Genomic DNA, 11495 nt, shown 5'->3' on the forward strand with positions numbered 1-11495 from the left:
TGGCTGGTCAGACTCAGCAGCACTGGGGCACCCACATGTGCTGCCTGCCTGTCACAAGGGGCACCGTGAGGACAGGGCCGGCTCCAGGCCACAGTCACCCACACCCTCGCTCTGACCTTGGGGGCCTGCTTCCAGACTCTCAAAGGAGGCAGAGGGAGATTAAAGGAACAGATTAGTGACCAAACGCTTCCTGGAGACCCTCTGAAGCAGCGAAGTTATTAGAGGCTCATTGGGGGGGAAAAAAAACCAGTTCATTCTTAGGAACTCGGCCTGAAAACAAAAAAAGTATTATTTTTCCACCCAGGGTAGTCTAGATGGAAACTCCACTCGTCAAATATATTTTAAGCTTTCAGTAAAGCCAATTTAGCATAAAATAGGCCCAATTCTTTTAAAATTTTATAGCTCTAATTACAAAAACAAATCAAATTTCAGAGGTTACCCATACCTAAAATTGAAAGTGAGGTTTTACAAGGTTTTTGAACCTGCAAAGCAACCCTCTTCGCGAGTTTCAGTTCATACTCATAGCTGTGCCTGCTCTTCCCACAGTGTGTGCAGTTCTTCAGCCCGGGGCTGTATTTCTGACTTCATTCTAAGGCTTCATTCAAACTGTTCCCAGCATTACATCTCGTTATTTTCCTCCTGCACGTGTTTGCCTTAATTTCTCTACAAAACAAAATGTAGACCTAACATTTAGTGAGAAAACAGTGTCTCTGATTTTTTTTAATTTCACTGAGATGCTTGTAGACTAGAGTTTACAATAGAGTTAGGAAGCCAGCATCAGCCAAGACCCTGGAACCATGAAAATCAACATTTTCCACTGTGTTGAAAGGCTTCCGATGTGGAGGAGGCCGGAGCGTAAGCCCAGCCTCAGGCCTCTGGGTGCCAACCCCAAACCCACTACTGATTTCACAGACCAGTGACCTTTCTGCACGCATCTTGCTTTGAGCCTGCAGGAAATCAAAGAGCCGAATGCCTCACTGTTTTTTTTCCCCCAGTAACCATCTGTTGCGAAATATTGAAAAAAAAATTGATTGTCGCATCATCCAGTGAAAGCACTGAGATTTTTCGTCTTCTGGCTATCAGCAAATATGAGATGTCTCTCGGGTTCCGATCCTGGAGTACTAATTAGCTACTAAGCACGGTAACTATTTGTGATCAGAAGCTCTGACTGTATTAAGGTGACGGACACACATGCAGTGCTCCCTGAAATCTTCTCAGAACTTTTTCTGAACCTCAGATCTGGTTTTCCTCCATTACTCAAGAGTTACTGATTCATTTCCTAAACACTTTACCCTCTACTGCAGATACTCTCCCAGTGATGGAACAACCAAACTCCCAGATGCGTCTGAGAGTTCTGAAGGAACGGAAGCTCAGTGGGATGCTTAGGAGTGAACTGCCCAGCGGCCCAGGGGGAAGCAGAAACTGCCCACCTGGGCAGGACCCTCCGGGGGAACTGGAGCTACAAACCCACAAATCACAGCTACACTGAACTGGTTCATGGGCGATGGGCGGTGCAGGTCAAGTCTTAAGACACCAAGGCATCCCCATTTGCTGCAGTACATTCCTCACCCGAGTGTGTATTCCACAGACGCCCCGCCCACCCTGACCCCCCAGAGATGGAAAGAGGTCAAGGGGAGAAGAGGAGGACGGGAAGTAGGGGTAAACAGGTAGCAGGGCTTCATTTAGTCTCGTGACAGGGGTGAGAGGTAGAACCACAGGACAAACAGGTTCGGCAGAACTGAAATGATCCCTGAGTGGCAACTACTGGGACTTCGTAGTGTGGCTGTCAGCGTGACAGGTGGCGCGGGGGTCGGGATGAGGACACGGGTGCAGGAAAGCTGACACTGGTGGGAGATTAGTGTTGGAACATCATATGCCTAAAACGCAACTATCAGTGACTTTGCAAAGTCATGACTCTTTAATTTTTTTTTTAATCTTAAAACACCCTGGCAGAGTCTCCTGCCCCCGTGCCTGACTGTCCTCGCCAGGGCCCTTTGCAGGGGAGCAGGTTGAGTTTCCCTCCCCGCCCCGACCAGGGCTCTGGCAGCCGAAGACCTCCAGAACCAGCCACCACCATGCTGAGACCACTCTCCACACGCATGAAGGTAGCGGCAGAGGAACAAAGGCATGCGGGTCCCAGGACTGAGATCTCCAAGCCTGCTCGGATCGGGGCTGAGGATCAGAGGATCCACCTAGATCCTTCAAATTCCAGTAGGCAGGGGCCACACCCACCAACTGGCCCCCTGGCGCCGTGTAATCCCATCAACAGCCAAGACCCAGAGACTATAAAACCCAGCTCCTGGAATCTCACCTTATTATCTCATTCTTACTTTGGACAACCTGGCAGGCTACCGAATGTAACCTGCCCACACGGCAGAGTCTGGCAAACTCCCCATGGCGCACCCAATATGCCAAATACCAGTAACAATGATGGGTCTCATTCTCCTAACCCTGGAAGAGCCTTTAATATGGCACTTTTTAAAAAATCTCAGGGCTAGGACGAAGGAGACGTTACTGGGGCCTGCTCGAGGCAATCGATGAACAACAGGATGGTCATGATCAAAAACATCCTCATCAAAACTAGCAATCATTTCTAGATCTCTGAGGGCTTCTTATGAAAACTAAAGAAAATTTCTGAGCACCTACTGATAAAAGGAATCCCGAAGTCTGCATCACCAGACCAGCGGCTCCGAGAGACTCAGTTTCTATTGCCAAGGCTGAAGGACAGAGAGAGAGACCAGGGGAAATGACAAAGATGCAACGGGAAACATTGCATCTTCCACACCGATGCCACACTTACGTTTACCTATTAGACACAAGGATTTTAAAAACAGGACTTGTTTTGGTATTAATTTGAAGAAATTGTGTTTCTGAGGTCTGTGAAATAGCATTAAAGTTGAATTGTTGTCATACGCTACCTTGGCCATCAGTGCTCACTGAGTCTGCCTCTAATTCTATGATGCCACAACGTACTACTTGGTTGGCCCGAGACCCACTTGAATGTGTCGTTGATGTCTCTGCGACGTGTTCCTGGGAGCTGTGCACACATAAAGATCTACCAGATTTTCTCATGAGGAAACCACGCGAGCCCAGCCAGCCCAGGTAGGTATGAGTGTCTGAGGAGTTCAGTTTCTCCACATACTTTCATGTCTTTGTGATTTCTGCCAAATGATGATTCTTTGAATACTTCCCAATTAGGATGCTCTTTCTGCATGCTATCTTAAAACAGTCTTAGTATCCAAATGGGGCTGGAGCGATAGCATAGTGGGTAGGGCGTTTGCCTTGCACGTGGCCGACCCAGACGACCAGAGTTTGATTCCTCTGCCCCTCTCGGAGAGCCTGGCAAGCTACTGAGAGTATCTCGCCCACACGGCAAAGCCTGGCAAGCTCCCCGTGACGTATTCAATATGCCAAACACAGTAACAACAAGTCTCATGATGGAGATGTTACTGGGCCCGCTCGAGCAAATCAATGAACAACGGGAGGACCGTGACCATGAGTATCCAAATACTTCAAACTAGACCAAAAAAAAATGCTACCAGGGACAAAATGTACATTTCATAAATCAACTAAGAAAACTTAATAATCCTAGGTTTATAATATTTCAACATACTTGGAGTAAAATGGAAAGATCTTCAAGATATGTCTACAGCACAGTTGAGGTTTAATACTGTTCTCCCAGAAAATGATAGAAAATTTTAAAAAATATTATAATTGAACAGCACGAACCACCAATTCATTGTAATTGTGATTTGAAAACATTATGGGCTGGAGAGAGAGGTCAGAGGCTTGCCACACATGCCTGGCACATACAGGATTCAGTCCCAGCAACAAAAAAAAAATGAAACATTATTATTATAAATGAAACAGGATAAATTACTTTGGAGCTGCACATATGGCTATATGCTCACTCACATAACATGGATCAATTTTTAAGTATCGAAATAAAAATCAGTCAGTAACAAAAAGTCATTAATAAGTGAAATAATCTGTAAAGAAACATTTAGGAAATAAAAGATACGTTACGTGTCTAACCTATAGAGATTTATAGAATTGGAAGGGAAATTTAAAATGAAGACTATGTAGCAATATTTATAGGCTGTAAGTCTATTATGTTAAAAATAATTAAAAACTATAAACTTCCTCTGTTATGAGGCCACACCCTGCAGTGCTCAGGGAACCAGAGCACCTTGGGATCAAGCCCAGGCAATCTGCATAAAGTGTGCACTCAGCCCACTGAACTATCTTTCAGGCCTAATTTATTTAAAACAGAATAACTAAGATTATTCACTTAGCTAAAGTAAAGGTAAAGGCCCTCCCGTTGATCGTCGATTTGCTCGAGCGGACCCAGTAACGTCTCCATTGGAGACTTTGTTGTTACTGTGTCTGGCATATCGAATACTCTCGGTAGCTTGCCGGGCTCTCCGAGAGGGGCGGAGGAATCGAACTCGGGTCGGCCATGTTGGCCGCTTGTAAGGCGAACGCCCTACCCGCTGTGCTATCGCTCCAGCCCAAATGTGTAAGATACTGCATGGGCCAGGAATCGAACCCGGGCCTCCCGCGTGGCAGGCGAGAATTCTACCACTGAACCACCCATGCATTCACTTAGCTGACTTACCTCAATTCCCAGATATCTAAGTGTCAGCCTTATAAAGCAAGGCAGATTTCTTTTTTTTTTCTTTTTGGGTCATACCCGGAGATACACAGGGGTTACTCTTGGCTCTGCACTCTAGCCCTCCTAAGCAGGGCAGATTTCAGTTAAAGCAACAGTATCCAAAAACTGCAAAATAAAAAATACATATTCATAAGTCAGTAGCACAAAAAGAATGCAAATATAAAGTAATAAAACCCAAAGTTGGTTCTTATTGGTATGAGAAATGAAAGGGATACAGACATTCTTTAGAAGGGAAAAAAAAAAAAACAAGAGCGACTTTATGCCAATGCGAACATATGGACGAACTCCTTAAAAGACAAAAGTTAGCACACACAAAGAAAAACGCTTCAAGGCTGAATTTACTGGGGGAAAAAAACTGCCTCAAAGAAAGGTCAGATGGTTTCACTTACAAATTCTTATAAATTTTTAAGGAAAAACAAAAGCCACACTTATATTTACCTAATAGACGTGAGGATTTTATTTTTTTTTATTTTTATTTGCTTTTTGGGTCACACCCGGCGATGCTCAGGGCTGACTCCTGGCTCTGCACTCAGGAGTTACTCCTGGCGGTGCTCAGGGGACCCTATGGGGTGCTGGGAATCGAACCCGGGTCGGCCGCATGCCAGGCAAACGCCCTACCCGCTGTGCTATCTCTCCAGCCCCTGGACGTGAGGATTTTAAAAACAGGACTTGTTTCGGTATTAATCTGAAGAAACTGTGTTTCTGAGGTCTGTGAACTAGGATTAAAGATGAACTGTTGTTATCTGCAACTGATACGAAAACTAGAATGCATCCCTCCAAAAGGCAGTTTTCCTCAGAAAAACAGGTGAATGCCACAGCCATCAATATATCAAGTCTAGTCACAGACAGACGTGGACAAATACTCTAATCCACTGGGCTTTGTCTTAGATGAAGGGTAATTCAGCATTTCAGTATCATCTCAAGGGATGAGTCATTTGAGCAGAACTGAAATCAGCCGCCTGATCACTTCAACAGGGGGCAGTATCGCCCACTTGGGAGACCAAAGCCCAGCATGAACTCGCTTCCTCAGCCTGAGAAGGAGCATCAATAAGAAATCAACAGCTGGGGTTGGAGCGATAGCACAGCAGGTAGGCGTTTGCCTTGCACGCGGCCGACCCGGGTTCGATTCCCAGCATCCCATATGGTCCCCCGAGCACCGCCAGGAGTAATTTCTGAGTGCAGAGCCAGGAGTAACCCCTGTGCATGGCCGGGCGTGACCCAAAAGGCAAAAGTCAAGAGATTGGGGAGGGGGGCAGTGCTCAAAGGCCCAAGACCCCCTCCCGGCAGTTCCTGGCCAATCAGGCCAGAATTTCTGTTCCTGTTTGGGGGGCCCCAGTGGCTGTACTCGGGGCTCACTCTGACTCCTCACTCAGGGATCACTGATGGCGGCGCTTGGTGCCAGGGATGGAACCTGCGTTGGCTGTGTGCCAGGCAAGTGCCCTCCCCACTGTGCTCTCTCCACAGCAGGCCTGAATTTCAAAGCCAGGGACCAAGGATGTTCTGTAGCCTGGGCCCTGGCGTGTTCCAGGCCTCCAGGGCTGTCCCCAGCAATGCCCAACTACCAGGCGGTGGCATGAGCCTCACCACTGCCCGATTTTCCAGCCCCCAGGAGAGACACTTACAGAGCTGGAAAAATGGGGAGAAGTAGCCCACATTCAGGGCTCAGAATTCCCATCATTAAGATGTCAACTTTCGGGCTGGAGCAATAGCACAGCGGGTAGGGCATTTGCCTTGCACGCGGCCGACCTGGGTTCGATTCCCAGCATCCCATAGGGTCCCCTGAGCACCGCCAGGAATAACTCCTGAGTGCAGAGCCAGGAGTAACCCCTGAGCATCGCCGGGTGTGACCCAAAAAGCAAAAAAAAAAAAAAAAAAAAGATGTCAACTCTCCCCAGACTTACCCACAATTCCAATCCCAGCCCCCTCCCTTTTTTGGTAGAAATTAACAAAACAAATTATAAAATTTATATGTAAATGAAGACCTGAGTTAGCCAGACTATGCAAAATTGGGGGAAAAAAGACTTCCACTCTATGATGTCCAAAGATAGATACTGTACGTTACCACAGGTCTGTGGCCAGTTTAACAAAGTTAACAAAACAATTCATTATTGTAAAAGTCAACAAATGTGGGCTGAGAGACAGTACAGCAGGTAGGGTGTTTGCCTTGCACAAGTCGACCCAGATTCGATGCCCAGCATCCCACGTGTACCCCTGAGTACCGCCAGGAGTAATTCCTGAGTGCAGAGCCAGGAGTAACCCCTGAGCATCACCAGGTGTGACCCAAAAAGATTTAAAAAAAAAGTCAACAAATGTTACTAAACAGCTGACATCCATTTGGGGGTGGAGGGAGAAAGAGCTCCTCTTATAATAACCATACCTGAAAAATAAACTTGGACTAAATCACAAACCTAAACATAAAAATGATGGGTGTTCGATCATTCTATGACTGAAACTCAGCCATGAAAGTTTTGTAACTGCAGCTCACAGTGATTCAGTTAAAAAAATGTTTTTAATTAAAAACCTTTAAAAGTAAACATAAAAATGTGCTGGTAAGTTTTCTAAAAGAATATGGACTACCTTCGAGTCCTTAGGGGAGACAAAGACTTCTTGCACAAAACACTTAAAGTATAAACCATGAAAGACAACAGATCAACCGAACTTAAAATCTCCTACTCTCTGTCACAGATAAAAAGGTAAAGAAACTTCCAGCAGAATACTAAGAAAACCAACCCAATTTTTTAAAAACACAATAATAGTCATTTCACAGTCTATCATCCCAATACTGACGGGGACCAGGGAGCTGCTGTCAAGTGTTAGTCATCAGGGCTACAGGAGAGCGCTGGGGTCGTGACTCATCAGGGGGGCTGCAACTTCAGGGACTGGCAACAACAAGTGTGGAGAGGACGTGGAGCAACTGAATCGCTCATGTATCACTGATGGAAATTGGAGATGACACAGTGATTTTTTAAAATATTTGAGCCATTTCCTATAAAGTTAAGTATACATTCATCCTATGACCTAACACTTCCACACTTTGGTGATACTCAGGAAAACTAAAAATATATCTTCAGATTTGATCTAAAGCTGAAAAGTCAAACATTTCAAAAAAGAAAGGTATGATAGATCTATTGGGATCTACCCATAAAAAAATTAACGTGAAAATTCTCAAAACATATTTTGAGACAAAATGCTACTTTTTTCCACTGACGTAAAATCCTACAAAAGGCAACATTGACAGTGGTATTACATAACTGATACAGGCCATGCCAGAAGGAGAATGAGGATTCGTTTAAATCTGTTTTTCAGTTGTGCTGGTAGTTAGGTAGTTGTAAGTTAAATTTCAATCAAGTTGATTAATAATACTATAGATTAACCCTTCGGGATAAAATTAACAGTTTAGGGAACATTTTAAGCTCTCAATTCTCCCATCAGTAAGAAGAAATGTTAAAATGAATTAGGCAAGGGGCACAGCGGGGAGGGCGTTTGCCTTGCCCGCGGCCGACCCGGGTTCGATCCCCAGCATCCCATAGGGTCCCCTGAGCACTGCCAGGAGTGGTCTCTGAGCACAGAGCCAGGAGTCAGCCCAGAGCATCACCAGGTGTCGCAAAATAAATAAATGAAAGGGGTCAGAGCGATACTACAGTGAACAGGGTGTTGGCCTCGCACGCGGCTGACCCATGTCCAGTTCCCGGCATCCCATATGGTCCCCCGAGCATCTCAAGGAGCAATTCCTGAATGCAAAGCCAGGAGTAACCCCTGAGTATCACCTGGTGTGGCCCTAAAACCAAACCAAAAGTAAATTTTAAAGCCGTGAGCCAATAAAACCAAACCTAACCCTTGGAAAGGAATCCAAACCTCCTCAAACCCAGGATGACCCATGCGGCATCCGTGATGCGACCTGGTGAGAGTCTGGTCCCCAGGGCATAGATGTATTCACAGCACAGTCCCCTGTACGTGTCAGGCGCTTCCTCTCGCGAGATCTCCCTGGAGCAGGAGATGCTATTTCACGGCGCCTTTTCCCCCAAGTGAACCTTTTTTCAGACTGGGAGTTGATTCTCTTGAGTCCCACTCTTGCCCTCTCACCTAAGCGCACATCCTGTCCCAATTCCTAGGTTGTCGTTTCTTTGGGGAGCCCTGCAAGCAGTGCTCAGGGGAGCACCCCCAGTGGTTCACAGCCACCTGGACCATTTGGATGATCTGAGAGAGCGTGAGGACCCGGCGCTGCTCCAGCCTGCAGTGCCAGGATGACGTGGATTGTGTCAAGGCATGATGGGCCCCCTGCTATTTCAACAACACATCCTTAGATCCCTGGGGTGCGGCCCAGAGACAGGGCTGTAGGGGTCCCCCAGCACTGCCAGCCCAGAATGTTCTGTCCCTGCAGGACTCAGCAGCACCGTAGCTTTGGGCCCTCACGTCCAGCCACCTGCCCAGGTGGCGCCCAAACCACCTAAGTACTACTCGGGAGGCCCCTCAAAAAAAAAAAGAAGAGAAACTGGGGTGTGGGGAGCAGAAGGTGAGGCCTTCTCATGAAATGTCTGCACAAAAAAAGGCGCAGTGTGGAGCCGGCTCCATCCTGGTCTCGGAAGACTTCCCAGGCACAATACAGTGTCCCTGCAAGATCTGATGGCTGAGAACAAGCACTGCTGAAAAGCACTGTGTTGGGCCAGGAATACTGCTCCATGGTTGGCAGCCTGCCTCATAAGCTGGGGGAGAAGGCAGCTGGGATGGAGAAGGGATCACTGAGTCAGTGATGGTTGGAGGAATCGCTCGGGACGGGAGATGTGTGCTGAAAGTTGATAAAGGACCCAACGTGATGGCCTCTCAGTATCTGTATTGCAAACCGTGATGCCCCAAAGTAGAGAGGATGGGGGAGGTTGTCTGCCAGGGAGGCAGGGGGAGGGTGGGAAAGGGGGGGGCATACTGGGGACATTGGTGGTGAGGAATGTGCACTGGTGGAGGGATGGATGTTCCGTCATTGTATGACTGAAACTCAAACATGAAAGCTTTGTAACTGCATCTCACAGTGATTCAATAAAAAGAAAGGAAGGAAGGAAAGAAGGAAGGAAGGAAGGAAGGAAGGAAGGAAAGAAAGAAAGAAAGAAAGAAAGAAAGAAAGAAAGAAAGAAGGAAGGAAAAGCACTGTGTTTTGTGCAAGACCCAGGTTGAGTGCCAGGATCCACCCAGCACAGAAATCTGGAACTAGCTAGAAGCACACAGCAGCTTTGTCCCTGACGCTTTGTTGGAATGATCAGGGCCCACCATGCTCCCAAAGGGAGGCCAGGCCGGACAGGTGTGGCTTCAGGAGCAAGGCTGGACACGGAAGCCAGGCTGGAGCCACACCGGCCTGAGCAAGGCCGCCACAGCCGGGCCGGGACCCACCAAAGGGCAGCCGGGCTGCTCAGAGCCAGGGAGCAGAGGAGAGGAGAGGTTGCAGTGGACATCCCAGAGGGGAGTGGGGGGTCGGTGTCGGGGCTCCCACCTTTCCGCTGAAACCAAGGCCGTACCCTGGCGGCTGAGAAAGCTGAAAGCTAGGATTTCCGCCGTGGTGGGTCACCGGGGGAAGTCCAGGCGCCCTGCCCTGATCGCAAGGACGAACGCTCACTTTCAGGACAGGAACTGGGCGGGCGGTCACGGGAAGAGATAACACATGAGACCAAAGCGACCACGACCACATCAAAGAGACAGAGAGCGAGACGTTGCGATGAACAGGCCTTCGCTTTCGGATCTCCGGTGGGTGGGGGGTGCCAGACCCGACCCTGCCGGAACCCTCAGCTGCCCCGGGCCTCTCCCCTCCTCCCACGGGCTGACCAGGCTCTGTCCTCACAGGCCTCGGTTTGCAGGGGGCCACCGAAAGCTGGGGGGGTTGCTAGCAGCGTTTACTCCGTGATGACCAGCACGGGCCCCTGGTGGCACAGGCCGGCGTCCAGTGCTAAGAACTGAGTCAACGGCTTTGCTGGGCTCTGCGATTCTGCGCTGTTTGGTTCAGGGTTACCTGGCCAGGAAGCTTACCCACTCTGCTCTGGCGTCCTAACTTTGGAGCTTGGAAGCTTGCCTCATTTTTTTTTTTTTTTTGCTTTTTGGGTCCCACCTGGCGATGCACAGGGCTGACTCCTGGCTCTGCACTCAGGAATCACTCCTGGCAGTGCTCGGGGGACCCTATGGGATGCCGGGGATCGAACCCGGGTTGGCCACGTGCCAGGCAAACGCCCTTCCCACTGTGCTATGGCTCCAGCCCCGTAACAACCTTCAATGTCTGGGTAAACAATGTGAACTACTGGGATTCTGTGCCCACTCCGGGGCATCTGGAGAGGAGGAGGGAGGAAGAGAGAGGAAGAGGAGGGAGAGGAGAGGGAGAAAGAGTCAGAGGAAATTCAAAGGCAGCTTCCAGCATTCGCTCTTTTAGCCAAAGCACCTGCAAACACTCGCCCTCCTCTGCCCAGGGACTCACCCACTTCTGACTCTCTGGAACACGACAGCGGGATTTGCAAGGAGCAAGATGAAGCCCTGGTCTGACATCTTCGTGATGTCACAGCCTCCGTCACTTCAGCAGATGCGGGAGAGCGAGCCTGGATGTGAGCCTGGATCTTCATGAAATGGAACCGTCTTCTCAAAGGGAGTGTTTGGAAACTGCAGACGTGCGTGATGCAGAAAAGACCCCCCTCCCCCAAACTCTCTTCCTAAGTCCCTTCCCTAGGGACAGCCCGAGACACTAACTAACATGCACATGCCAACCTGTCCTTAAGTATGATCGCTCTCTAGGGCTGCTCTATGGAACAGAGAACGGGACTCCAGGTGACAAGATTCCAGGACCTGTCTCCGC

The 11495-nt window shown here is 48.5% G+C and overlaps 1 non-coding gene across 1 annotated transcript; it reads right to left on the reverse strand.

Annotated features, from left to right (window-relative positions):
* Window positions 1–4528: 4528 nt before the first annotated feature.
* TRNAG-GCC (transfer RNA glycine (anticodon GCC)) lies at window positions 4529–4599 on the reverse strand. The gene has a single exon. It is a non-coding gene; the product is annotated as a tRNA-Gly (tRNA).
* Between the last annotated feature and the right edge of the window lie 6896 nt (window positions 4600–11495).

The sequence above is a fragment of the Sorex fumeus genome, unplaced genomic scaffold (genome assembly GCF_029834395.1).
Source record: "Sorex fumeus unplaced genomic scaffold, SorFum_2.1 ptg000164l, whole genome shotgun sequence".
NCBI lineage: Eukaryota > Metazoa > Chordata > Mammalia > Eulipotyphla > Soricidae > Sorex > Sorex fumeus.